The sequence below is a fragment of the Manacus vitellinus genome, unplaced genomic scaffold (assembly GCF_001715985.3).
Source record: "Manacus vitellinus isolate BGI_N305 unplaced genomic scaffold, ASM171598v3 scaffold_4_pilon, whole genome shotgun sequence".
NCBI lineage: Eukaryota > Metazoa > Chordata > Aves > Passeriformes > Pipridae > Manacus > Manacus vitellinus.
In genome coordinates, this window is record NW_021940604.1 from 28,610,213 (window position 1) to 28,624,386 (window position 14,174).

Sequence of the window (14,174 nt, forward strand, 5' to 3'; positions counted from 1 at the left end):
CCACGCGGGCCTAACTCCAGGAGCGGGAGCCTAGCGGAGGTGGCCACGGGAGCAGACATACGGTGTTGTCAGCAGCGCCGGCTGAGAGCGGCTTGTCCGGCGGGGCGGGGACTGCTTAGGGTGGGCCTGAGATGTGAGCGGGGCTTTCAGCGTGTTTGTGGAAATGCGAGCTGCCTTTGGAGCCGCCGTTGCGGGAAACCGAAATGAAATTTAAAGTGCAAGTGAGTTATGAGGTCACTAGTGTCTCCATTTAGCAGCACCGCTGTTACACGGCGAGGAGCAAAACAAATCTCTATGTACGTGAGACCAGAGCTGCACAGAGTTAAAGGCCTTTTCGGCTGTTCCATGCAGTTGGCTTGTCTGTGGCGATGGCCGAGAGCACTGCACAGGGAGTGCTCCCGCCCCAGGGCAAGGAGAGGCAGTCTCAGCCGTCAGTGCACGGCACTGTCCCCGCGGGACAGCAGCAGGAGACTGCGAGCTGCCCAGCACCGGGAAAGGCTTCCATGCTGCTCAGGCTGTGTCATTGTCCTTCCATATTTCTTGCGTAACCACTATTTTCACTGACACCGACTATCTCGCTGTGACTCTGCCTGCCAGAAGTCACGGGAAAATCTTGCTGGCACAGTTGGTGTCATGCCGGGTGCAGTTTAAATAGTGTGAACAAATATTTTGCAAGGTACTGGCATAGTAAGTTGTAACAGCACGTTTATGGAGGGATAAGTCCGTGGCTTCAGTTTTACTGGTCCTTTTGTCTGAGATGAGAAACTAGGCGCAGGATTCATTTTGCTTAGACGTCTGAGGTTCGCTGTTGAAGTCTGGCCTTGGAGCCTTCATAGGCAGCAAGACGCACTCCTCAAATTGTTGTGAAGCTCTTCCTAAAACATACATCTAAACCGAGTTCGCTCATTACTCACAGGAGGGAGATGCCTGTCTTCCTCCACAGCCAAAGAAGACAGCAAGGAAAATTGCTTAGCCATATCCTCGATTTAGACATATTTCTGTGGAATGAATAGTGTATTGGAAGGATAGGGAAAAACGTGATAGCAATTGTGGGGGCTATTTTTATGAAAATTATATAGAAATAGGCTACCATATGGGCCATCAAGAAAAAGAACTGAGAACTTAAAACTGGATTCCTCCTACCTAACCTTGAATGTATCTGAAGTGCTTTAATTATGTATATAGTCTGCAGGCTACGGAGATTCCCTTTCAGCTAAAGTCTGAATCTGTCTTTGGACTGGCCAAATTGGGCATTGTAGTTAAGATCCAAAAGTGAAATATAATGATGGACCTTCGCTTCTGTGTATGACTTGAGTTCAAGCCACAGTTGCCAGATATCCATATAAATACAGAACAGTTGTAAGCATATAGATATTTCCAGATTGCGGGCTCTGTTTTGAGTCTTCAGTAAAAGAAATTTTATAAGGACCCTTTTCTTTGGAGATGTATGTACACATGCACAACATGTGCATTAATATTTTCTATACCTAATTGCTATTGAAGTAACAATTCAGATTTATTTTTTTCTGCAGAAATCAATTTTCTTTAGACAGCTAATAGATTAAGTTAAATCTTCTTGTAAAAATATAGTAGCTGATTCGTTTTACCATACATGCACAAACCTCTTGCAGTTAACTGAGCGCTAATGTTATTAGCATCTGTTTTATGCAATAGGGATGATGCTGAAAAATAAAGTTGATAGCACTTATTTTACTGCAGTACTCCTGAGTTCACTGATTTCAGATCCACCACAGTAACAGAAATGCTTTTGTTTCATTGTTGCAGGTATATAAAAAAGGTGTGAAGCTTTTTGTAGCTTTAATGATAGTGAAAGTTTAAATAAACCTTTTCGTAATTATTATAATATGGATTTATGGCTATATTTCATTGATACAAAGCAAAGCAAATAAGCCTTTCTTATGAAGGCCATGCACAGAATTGCATCGATTCCCTCTGGGAATATTAGTTACCCTGTCTTTACTGGGGACAATAAAAGCAAATGATGAGGTTATTAATCCTGTCAAAATGAATCAATGCTGTCTGCATGACATAAAGTACATTATGAAATTTTGTATTCTAATATTAATGTAATAATATTATAGTTATAGTATGTGGATTTTTTTGACCACGTCAAGTATTTTTAACAGTTCATAGAAAATTCATAGAAAGAATGAGTAAGGAAAAATAGAGAAGAACAAAGTTCGCAAGAGGCTTGGTTTATCAGAAAACTTTTCCTTTGGCATAAAAAGTGAATTAGAGGAATTCTGATGTGCATAGTATATTTTCCATTCACTCAGAAAGAGCAGTGCCACACCTTTTTAATCTGTGAATTGAATCTAGCTGATATTTAGAGGGCAGTTGGACTGTGTGCAGACTATATGTTTTTGATATAGGGAATTTATTAACATAAAGGCAGGAAATAGTGGTGTAACCACTGTTATGATGAAAAAGTAGAAATGATGCAGGTGGAAATGAGTAAATAATTGTGTAATAGGATGTCTGAAAATAGTTTGTAAACTGAATGAAATGGCGTATAAATTACATTTTTAAGTGGTTCTTTCATTCCATATTTGTCATATTATCTTCATAACTTGCTGGTCACCTTTTCCTACCAGATGAGTTTGTGAATTTAAAAGGTTTAGCTGTCAGGTTTTGCTCATTAATGTGCTTACTTTGATTTTAGCAATCAAAAAGGTTTCTTCACATCTCATTTGCTTTTTATTGTGCTGATATTCAAAATTTAAGTAACAATTTTGATTTGGCAATTCAGAAGGATTACTCTGATGAAGGAACAGGTGTCTAATAACCCCTTCCTTTATCAGAGAAAGCTGGCAGGATAAAGCCCAAGCTTTTTCTAAATGATAACTGATTATTGGACTTACACTGGAAGGATTTTCACCCTGGCTGTGTGTGCCATGGGCAGCTTTGGCTTTTTTCCTTTTCACTGTCCCTTTTTAATACACAGTATAAATAACAGAATGGTTCACTTTTCACTGTACTCTTTTCTTTGTTCCTGTCATGTTGCATGGTGGCTGTGCTAGTGGGAGGGTGCTTAGCTCAACCTTACATAGCCTTTTCTGCATAATTGGTTCAGTTAGGAAACAGCATACTTTCAATTAGTTAGTGTGATTACCTACCTAACTGTAGATAGGAGAGATTTGGTATTCATTTGGTTCTTTCTTGGCAGTGAATATTCATATCAATAATAGAGTCTTCTCTGAGCCAAATATTTATAGACACAGGGTATGAAACAGCACATGTATATGGAAAGTCCCACAAACAAATCCTAAATGCATCAGCAGCTGCCTTGATCGTATGCTTTATGCACCTGGTTCAGACAGGTATTTATAAAATTATATTCAGTATCAGTTTTTTTACTGTTTTAAGTAACTTTTTTTCGCTAATACACTTTTAGTGGTAATGAATTTTTCTAAGCTTAAAGTATTAAGTTCAGTTTATATTCTTTCTTGGCAAAGACAGCTTAAAAGACTAAATGTAGTGAAATGTTTAAATGAGCCAATTCCCACATTGTTTTTGACCAAATCCCTTTTAATCTTTTCTGAGGTTAAACATAGTATACAGAATTTAAAGTGACCATTTGTTTGACCTGATCTTTGAACATAATTCAGGGGAAGAGGCATGTATTCCTGCAGGTTTCAGTCATATGACCAGTGAAAAATCAGATGTTTGTATCTGTATTTGTAGAACAAATTGAAAAGAACAAAAGCCACTGTAAATACCCATATTTTGTCATTCCACTGAATATTTTGATTAATGCTAAATAGAAGACCAATTTGTCAGTAAGAACATAGCATGTCATGCTGAGACACTGCAAGCATTAAGTATATCTTACTCTGATATACTGAGCTGTCATGGAACAGAGCATTGAAGTAGTATATAAAATTTTTGTTTGTAGTGAGCCAGAAGTCCTTGTAAAATTTTGCAAACAATATAAAATATATGCTATTGCATAAATAAACAAGCATTTATGTGATCAAATGCAACAGAGAAACTTTTAAGGTCAAAATCCAATGCCAAGCAAAGACTTCAGTAGCATTTAAGATCAGAGAAAGAAAATAAAAGCCCATAAAGATAGAAAGGAAGTACAGATTTATTTTGAATATAATTTCAAAATGCAGTATTGACAAATATGCAAATAAAAAGAACACCAGACATTTTCGTCCCCAGAAAACTTCACAGTAGTATATTTTCATAGTTCGATGTGATCTTTATTAGGCCTATGTTGTAGTTGAGCTGTCATTGATCCCATCCTGAAATAGGGAACTGAGATTCTGCATATTCTTGGCAGGCACTGAAACATCAGCAGAAGTGCCAGCTCAGGGCACAGGGTAGATTCAGGTACTAAAGGTGCTGAAAGTCTATTGCCATAAAATGGAAGAGTACTTCATACAAATACAGCATTCTGTATTTCACATAGGAGGGGGAATTTTAATGGAAATGAAGGAACCAGGTTTCAAGCCTGCCTGCCTGCCTCTCTGTCATCTCTTCACCCCTGAAATTGCCCCTTTGATCCATGTGGTTTCCATCACTTTAAAGGGGAAGAGGCTTTTGACTGTAGTTTCTCTCCCATCCTCCTTGGGCTGCTTTCAGCCCTGAATGAGAATAGAAACTTTGGATCACTGGTTTGCCTTCTCTCACATCGCTTCACAGGTGACCACATGTTCCTTATTTCGAAATACAAATAGTAATTGGGTTGTTCTCTCATCCATCTGCAAAGCTGTTTTGGAGTCAGTCTATCTAGATTATTTCATCTGATTTACAGACTGACTTAATTAATGAGCATTAGTGTTTGTGTCACCGTAACACTTTAGTTGAATTAGTCTACTACAGAATCAGTGTGGCCTAAAAATATGTAATATTTGTGAAAAGTGTTAGTATGACGCAAGGATGCTTCAGATAAGATATTTCTGGTAAAGATGGGAGTGTTGATGCTGCAGAAAATGGTTAATGAAAGACAATGGTTATCAGAATCATGCACAATTCTAACTGTCCAAGCTTAAAAAAAAAAAAGGAAAAATATCCTGTAAGACCTGTAGGTACATGTTATGAGGACAAGGGAATGGAGGGTCTGTTTTACAAAAAGGATCTGTCTTTGCTTTTAAAAGTCTGAAATATTATTGAGCCTTTAATCAGAAATTAAAAATATGACATATAAAAAAAAGGTATAATTAAGTTGGAGACAAATTTGGCAAAAAAAATCCCCAAACAACCAGAATAGCGAGGTTCTGTAACTACCTCAAGATGTGAATGATGAGGCAAACAACTGAACTGGTTTTCAACTGGAATTTTCTAGGGGAAATGAAACTCAGTTGTCTAAACTATCCAGGGTCAGGATCACCACAGGAGATGTGTCCTGCGTGGTAACCTGCCAAGTCGCAGTAGCCCAAATGTTTCTGCTTGTGTTCTTGCATACTATTTGCTAATCCATTTCCTGACTGCTTTTACCAAAATCTGTTTACATGTGTAAGTTAAATAACCACTTTGGCTTTTCTTTTGTGAACTGAACAATAAAATTATTTGAAAAAGTGAATTTTAACATCTTTCTAGAAAACTAATTAAACAGACTCAAATAAAAGTATTTTTGGAGAAAGCCTTCAAAGAGTGAATTTTGTATTATTTTTTTGTTTGTTTCAACTTAGAGCAGCATCAAGCCTCTGAAATTATAGGCATACTCAAGCAGAACAACTGTTCTATTTTAGCTCAACATATTAACATATGAAACTTGCTTTCTTGGTGTCTCTGAACATATATTCCCAATGAAAATGGCTATATAGATAACAGAGTTCAGAAAATAGATGTTTTATGCAACCTTCATCCTATCTGACTTAAAATCTGAGAAGTTGTCTAAGTTTAAACACTGAGTTTTATAGTCAGCGAAGTGACTCAAGTGTCAGCAGAGAGTGATTCATCTTGTCTAAAACACCAGATTTAGGATGAGATGAATTATCTTCTGAAGGTGCTCATTTGTTCTCTTCATACATATAGGGCTTAAGATTACTTGTTTTGAAGTAGTCAGCTAACTTCCAGCTGACTGGAGTTGGTGATATTAATCTTCCCTTTTGTAATTGGAATGTGGACTTCTGCAGATGTGCTAACAGGCTCTTGAGCTTTTCATCAAACCTGCAATGACACTGAACACTCAGATTTAGCTTACAGATGGTAGATGTTTCTGCTGGTCGTTTGGTATTCCCTCCAAAGCAGTATCACAGGAAATGATTCAAGTTTGTCCATTACTCAGCCATGAGACTACACAATAAAACTACTTAGAACAGCTTAAATGCATTTTGGAGAAAGAAGATATGTGTTGAGTTTAATTATTCATCACTCATGGAGACTGTCACCCCAGGTGAAATTGGGAAGTGTCTATTTAATTTGTAACCAGTATCTCCATGTGATTTTACTTGAGTTTGCTGTGAGGTCAGCATGGGCAGAAGGAGCATGTGGTGGTAATGGTGTTAATGAGCTAAGTGAGCTGTGGCCATGAGGCGCTTGTGGTCATGTTTCATTTTACAAGAACGAACCTGCTGGTGGAAGGTCTTGCACAAGAGTGGGAGATGATTGTGCCTGGCTCCTGCTTGCTTTTTAACTGGCATTTCAGGAGTGCAGTGACTGGAGTGCTGCAAACAAGAGCCACAAACAGAGGCTTGGCAGTTAACTTCCGTGGCAATCGAGTGAGCAATAGTTGTCCCTAATGTTCAGCAAAACCTGAGCTTAGCTCCAGAATTATGAGTTTTTGCTTTCTATCTATATTTTTGTTTTTTATTGAAGAAATATGTTTTGAGTTCTTTATTTGCCTTTTTGTTTTACAGCCTTTTTGGTTCACTCCTTATGTTTACTCAGAAACCATGAAATTGGAGTTATGGAGGTTGATATTATTCCAAGAATAAAAAATGAAACACATGGAATTAAGGTCTAAGTAATATACCAGATTTCATGTAATTCATGGTTCTGGACTGTAAAAATAAAAACAGCAGAGGAACTCCAGACTGCTTTTTAAAGGCTGCTTTTTGAAGACATTTTCCTCCATCTCGGTGGCAGGTGTTGTCACAGGATTGTTAAGATTGGAAGAAACCTCTTGAGGTCATCTGGTTTGACCATTCTTAGAATAAAAAGATTTTTTCTTCTCTTTGGATGGAATCCCTTGTATTACAGTTTATCCTAAGAGTGGGCACCACTGAGAACAGCCTGACTCCCTTTTCTTCATTCCTTCCCTTCAGATATTTATATACACTGATTAGATCCTCCTGAAGGAGGCTGTGACCCCATGGGAAGCCCAAGGTGGAGCAGGCTCCTGTCAGGACCTGTGGACCCATGAAAAGAAGAGCCCACGCTGGAGCAGGTTTGCTGGCAGGACTTGTGACCCCATGGAGGACCCACACTGTCACAGTCTGTTCCTGAAGGACTGCACCCCATGGGAAGGACCCACACTAGGGCAGTTTGTGAAGAACTGTAGCCTGTGGGAAGGACTTACATTGGAGAAGTTCACAGAGTTCATGTCTCTCGTGGGAGGGGCCCTACACTGGAGCAGGGGAAGAGTGTGAAGAATCCTCCCTGGAGGAAGAAGGAGCAGCGGAGACAACATGTGATGAACTGACCACAGCCCACATTTCCCCTGCCCCGAGCCACTGACAGGGAGGAAGTAGAGAATTTAGGACTAAAGTCAAGTTGAGAAAGAAGGGACGGGGGGGGTGGGGAGGTCAGGAAGGGTTTTAAGATTTGTTTTTATTTCTCATTATCCTACTCTGATTTGATTGGTAATAAATTAAACTAATTGCCTCAAGTCACATCTGGTTTTCCCATGATGGTAACTGCTGAGTGATCTCTCCCTGTCCTTATCTTGACCCCTGAGCCTTTTGTTATATTTCCTCTCCCCTGTCCAGCTGCAGAAGGGAGTGATAGAGTGGCTCAGTGGGCACCTGGTATGCAGCCAAGGTCAACCCACCATAATGTGGAGGTAAAAATCATGTTGTGGGAGAAGTCTTAGGGAATGGAGTTTTAAAAAATGGAGAAAAAATGGAGTTCACAAAATCCTAATTATATAGTCAAAATTTGATATTTCAATTCAAGTGCTGTATAATAAACTCAGATCTGTTTGCTGCAGATTTCAAATCTCAGAAATCAGCTATGACTTCTTTAAACCTTTCTTCCTCTCCTTGCAACAAATTTTATTTAATGAAATCAGGAATCTAGATTTTTAAAGCCAGGCATTCTAGTTCCATGTAGTAAAAAACCTTATGAAATGAAGTATGAAATACCCAATGAGGGAAAATATGTGTACCAATGAATTAAATATGCTTGTATAAAACTCTGATTATTCTGCAATGGGCTATGAGGTGTGTATGTTACATGACAAGAATGCAGCTTTCAGGTTGCTGAGGCAATAATCTTTTAAAAGATTGGAAAGCAGAATGCACAGAAATAAAAGTCACGTTTTATAACTGTTGAACCGATAGCATCATGGATGGTTTATAAATAAGTTCCATTACTTTACTCCTGGATTTTGTGCAGAAGAATGGTGTAAAATAAATGCCAATGAATTAGAGTAGCTGCAGCATAACACTGATAGTACAGCTTTTCATTCCAAGACATTTCAGAAACTCACAGATCTGTTTTATAGAAAATAAATTCACAATAGTGAAGACTGATTGAAAGTAGAGGAAAAAGAACACCATTTATAAATTTATAAGTTAATTCTTAAATCAGAGGAGTTATCCACTTAAACACATTTGCTTTGCTGCTTGAAGTAACATCTGGAAATTGGAGCCAAAGCTTGGATTCTCCCATTCTATAATCTAAATTGCATTGTTTATTTAAATAAAATAAAAGATCCCAGAGTGAACCTATTCCCTTTCGGGATTTTGTTTGCTGTTTTAATTTTTCTTGTGTTCTCCATAGCTAATCAGCTGCCTGAGAAGAGTAACTTCAGAGGTGACTAGTATGGCCACCAAATCAAATGGACTGATATTGTATAAGAGGAATAGGAAGGGAAATCTGAGACCACATGTGTTGGGCAAAATTTTGTATTACTATGATGAAAAGATTTACAACTCCAGAAAACAGATCATTTAAAATGCAAGATCTGTAACAGAAGTTCCTTTGGATCAAAAGGCGGAATTTGTAATTTCTGAAATGGTGTGTTTTGTCCATGCTTCCCAGCGGGACCGAATTGTTATGGATCATGCAGTGTATAGTTACACAAGATGTACAAGAGATGCTCCGCATGCAAGTGCTGTTTGTTCCCTGTTTGTACTGCATTGTCAGCAGTAGTAAAGCTGTGAGTGTTGAAGAGGCACAGCTGGCCTAGAGCAGAAATTTGGTCACCCTTTTTTATATATTTCAGTTCTTGACAGAATGCTTCTTGGGAATATTACACTTATCATCTCAGTTTCCCTTATGGCAAGCCCAGAAGGCACTAACATTGTTCTCCTGTTCTTCAGTCCTCTGCTGAATAAAGAATCAAAGCAAGTATGAATATAAGAAAAGAATAACTGTGCTAAGATATTGTAATCTTTGCAAGTAGCTGGCATGTGAGGTAAAGAACAATTAAAATGCTTTAATAGGGACATGTTAAGAAAACAGTCCTTTATGTAGCTAGTTTAAATAGGAACACGTGGGCCCACATTAAGCACAGTATTACAGGTGTAGACTTACCGAGAGGCTAATGGCTTTGTAAACCCAGACTAGGATTTGTCTCTGCCTTTCTAACCACTTAGGCAGTTAAACCCTTTCCTTGGGGGTAGGGTGGAGGAGTGTAGGTCCGTGAAATGTCCTCACTACATAAGGTATTAATTGTCTCTCTGAAGAAAGCACAGCAATGTTTTCTTTTGTATGCCTATAGTCTTGCTGAGATTGCCTTCCAATACCTTGAAAAATGCTCTCTACCTCACTATTAACTGAAAGTCAGATGTCTTTCAGCTTCATTGAGTCAAGGGTAAGTTGCAAAGGCTAACTGCTGAAAAACCTCAGCTGTGCATCCAGCAAACACACCACAGTGGCTATTGGTTTAGTAGATTTCAACTGAAATATGAAAAATATGATAACATCAATAGCTTTTAACCACACATGGAATTATAGCTCAAAACTGTTACCTAGAGCAGCACTAAAAAATGATGTGCTGAAATAAATATGGGTCGTCTGAGTTACTAAAGAACTAGCACATGGAATACAGTAGCACTGGCATTGCTCAGTGGAAGCAAATGAGTTTCTGAGAACACAGTCCTGATACTCCTTTCTCTGATCCTCTGAGATGCAGGGAAATGAATATTTCCTCCAGGATGCAGTCTTAGAAATACTTTCTATTTTCTCAAAAAAACATTGTAAAAAACCAAACCCACAAAGACCTTCCAAACCCCTCACCTAACACTTGAATGTATTCCATTTTAAAGCATTAAAACTTGTCTGTGTTGTAAAAAGACTTTACCACTGCTCATGACTGCTGACATTTAATTCTCCCAGGCAGCTACCTTCTGGATTTTACATTTTAATCCTATCACTGTCTGAATCATATCAAACTTCCCTGTTTCTTAGTTTTAACTCTGGAGAAAAGGACTGAATATGGAGCACCTATTATAAACAGTATTGCAATTTAAATTAAAAACTTAATAAATACCCTCTGAAGGAAATATTTTCAGTGATATTGTCTCGTCTAATAATTTTATATTTAACTAAATCTTGTTTTGCTTATTACCTGTGACAATTGTGCCTAATGTGCCGTTAACATCATGTGTTTTGTGATCCTGAAAAATGGCACAGAGGTGGGTGCTTTTCAGAAACATACCTATATCTTTAAAATTTATTTCCCGTATGAACTGATTTTCAGGATAAATTTATCTCAGGTCATTCCAACCCATCAGCCCTTTGTCCTCTCATTCTCTCATTTGCTGATGTAATCAGAGATGTCTCTGGGATATAGTCAGCTCCTTCCTGCTACAGTTGATGTCAGTTCCTCATGTGAGTCCGCTGTGAGGCTTTGGAATTGTTACCTGTGTTTCTCACTTTCTCTTGTCCTTTCCTCAGTTGGTTTTTCATTTCTCTATCTATACTGTAAACTCCAACTTTTTTTTTTTTACTAATATTTTTCTTTACATTTAAAAGAATTAAATGTGCACTCAGTCTAGGGCTCAATCAAATAAAGGATTAGCAAGAGACTAGGTGATCAGTGCAGGATAAGAAACTCCGTATTTTTGTGCTGTTCTTGTAGAAAAGGGGTTTGATCTTAGCAGTCTACTCAATGACATGGGTTGGTAATAACTATTGGAAACACTGGTGCAAAGTGTTTCCAATAACCAATAACCTAACTCTTACACTAAAGGATATAAATAAAATAGTGAGGAACTGTAACTAGTGAATAGAAATATGTGAATGGAATGAATGGGCAGAATTTGTGAGATTTCCTTTTAAATTCATCTGGTCTGGAAGACTGTTTGCTTTCCCTAGCAGAAGAGAAAGTTGGCCTAAATATTATGGCAGATGCAACAAAATTTCCAATCCTTGCCCCATTTGGCAAAATTTTAAGTAGTTATTGCCTGTGAGTCATTTCTGTACTGTTTGGCCAGTGCTTTGGTGATGTGTGCAGACAGAGTTTTCCAATACAGTGCAAACTTATGCAGAATGGCTTTGTAGATTGGAATAGAATCTGAGCATGTGCATTGACTGACCATAACATTAACAGGCCAGATGTCTATATAATAATAGACATCACGAACCACCACAATGATAGATGAGGAGAAAAGGTAACTCTACCCAGATATGTGCATCAATCATTGTCCACTCTAACTTCTTTTTATTCAGTTTGCCTCCTCTCCATTCTTAGGTGTGCCTGTTATTTAGAATGAAGAGCCATGTCCTTTAAATTTCCTTGTGGGCATTTATACACTTTGTAAGGATGCACATTATACAGCTAGCTGATCACCAAGAGACAGTGAGGAGAAGAGTGCTTCAGGTAAGTGGCATAACCAAGCAGACATATCTGTTGTGCTTCAGGGTATATATAGCCCTCAAAGTGGGATGTGACTGTCTGAAATGGGAGTGGCAATATTGTTTTTGTCAGGAATATAAGTGTGTATATATATATACATTCTTATATAGCTCACATGGTTTATTACATTTAGTACTCTTAAGGAGCTACTTTTCAAGAGATTAGGAGGAATTGAGAAAGATGAAAGGAAAGCTGCTCTCTCTGACATCCCATTTTCAGCCAGTTCTGACAAGGAAAGTATGAGGTGATTTGTTGGCAGTTTATTAACATAAAGAGCTACCTTCCCTGTCCCATTCCTTGCAATCCCTGGGAGATATCGTATGGGACTGAATGGACGTTCTGAGAGCATACCTGTAAAACATGTGTTAGAACCTTACCCTCTTGAGTGTCACAAATGATTATTATTAATTTCAGTAATGGTTATTTATAGCACCCCTAGAAAGAAACAGGTAGAATAAGCTGATTTATCTTGTTTTCACCTTTGTGAGTACACCTCTCACCTCTCATTCAGGATTCTTATTTTCTCACAGGAGGAATTAGGGTACTTAAAATAATATTTCTAACCAAAGAACCAGCATCCTACTCAGAATCAGTTTCATACCTATTTCCATCACTGTTTGGAGTTCCTGCTCTCTGAGGACACAAAACTACTCAGGACCAGGGCACAGATCCAAGTAAGGTCCAGCACAATTAACACTCATTCTAGCATGATTTGGCCCATGTCAGGTGACAGCATTTCAGACTTCCCGGACATAGTCTGGAGAGCAGTATAGGCCAGGGAGCATTTCCATTTTGAAGGAGGTAATCCTGTGTGGTGGAAAGAAAATTAAGCAGCACAGCTTCAAGTTGCACTTTGGCACGTCTCTATGACGATAGTCTCTGCTGCAGGCAGCAGAGGTATGAGTCCATTCATTAGAAGGGAACAGATCGCAGCCTGTGCAGTAAATAATCCCTTTAGTTTTACACAGAGAGGTCTAACCAGTCTTTAGTGCTCAGAGAATCCTCCTGTGCATGGTTCTGCAATATGACTCTTTCAGATGCAGTTTGACAAAGTAGGTGCAAGTGAGGCTTATTAACCTATTGAGCAGGAGGTATTGGGAGTTGGCTTTTTCAGCTGCCACCATCTGTGAGGATGGTGGGGCTCACTGATCAGACACTGAGCAGACACTTGTCTTCTCAAGCCTGTTCTCCACCATGCAGCATAGACACAAAACAAGGTAAGGGAGTGGTGGTTAGTTCAGTCAAGCAGTACCCCAACCAACAGCATGGCAATAATTGGCTTAACCCTTCTGGATCAATGAAATATAGTAAGGATCTATTTGCTGTCATTCACTAGCAAGCAAAAGAGTTGCAGATCAGCCTGTTACTGGGACCACAACCATGTTTAGAGCTCAGTGGAACTAGAAACCATTGATTTGACAACAGGCCAACAAAGAGAAAGGAAAGAGCAATAAGATGAACTTGAAAGAAAACAGCACTTGAGTGTGAAGAAGCAGTAACTATGCAGTGGAGGGAAGAAAGAAGTGAGAGACTTTTCTATCATACTCTTATTTCTTGCCCCAATTCCGCTTGTTAAAGTATGCATGAAAAAGTATGATCTTCTAATGGTTGTTACTTACTCCTAATTGAAATCTATAATCCCTTTACAAATGCATCTGGACACATTTAATCAAACCATATCTTGTTGAGTAAATTGAGACTTAGTTTCATAGCTCATTTCTAAACAAATTACACGCAGTGTGAGAGTCCAGGCACTGAATTAGGCATCTTGTAGCAAATGCTGCCAGGTCCTTCAGGTTAGCTGAGAAACTAGGTTGCTGCTGTTTGCAATTTCTAAAGCATAGCAGTATAACTCATTTTCCAGGCTGCCTTGGATTTCCAGTTAGGCTGCCTTATGGGGATATTTTGTCTTCTGCAATATTCTACTGATGGAGAGAGAGAAGCTTAAATATGCTTCCTTTAAGACTTTATTTGAGAACTGGCAGTCTTTTTCAACAAAATTGAAGGCAAGGCTGCTCAACTAGAATATCTTTTATTCTGCTGACCATTATTTTTCAGACATGGAAATTGAAATGGAAATAAATATATTCTGATAAATGTACAGAATAGCAGCTCCAATTTGCTTTCTCATGCTAAGTTCCCCTGTTCTGCCTTTCAGTGTAAGATCTGATTTTGA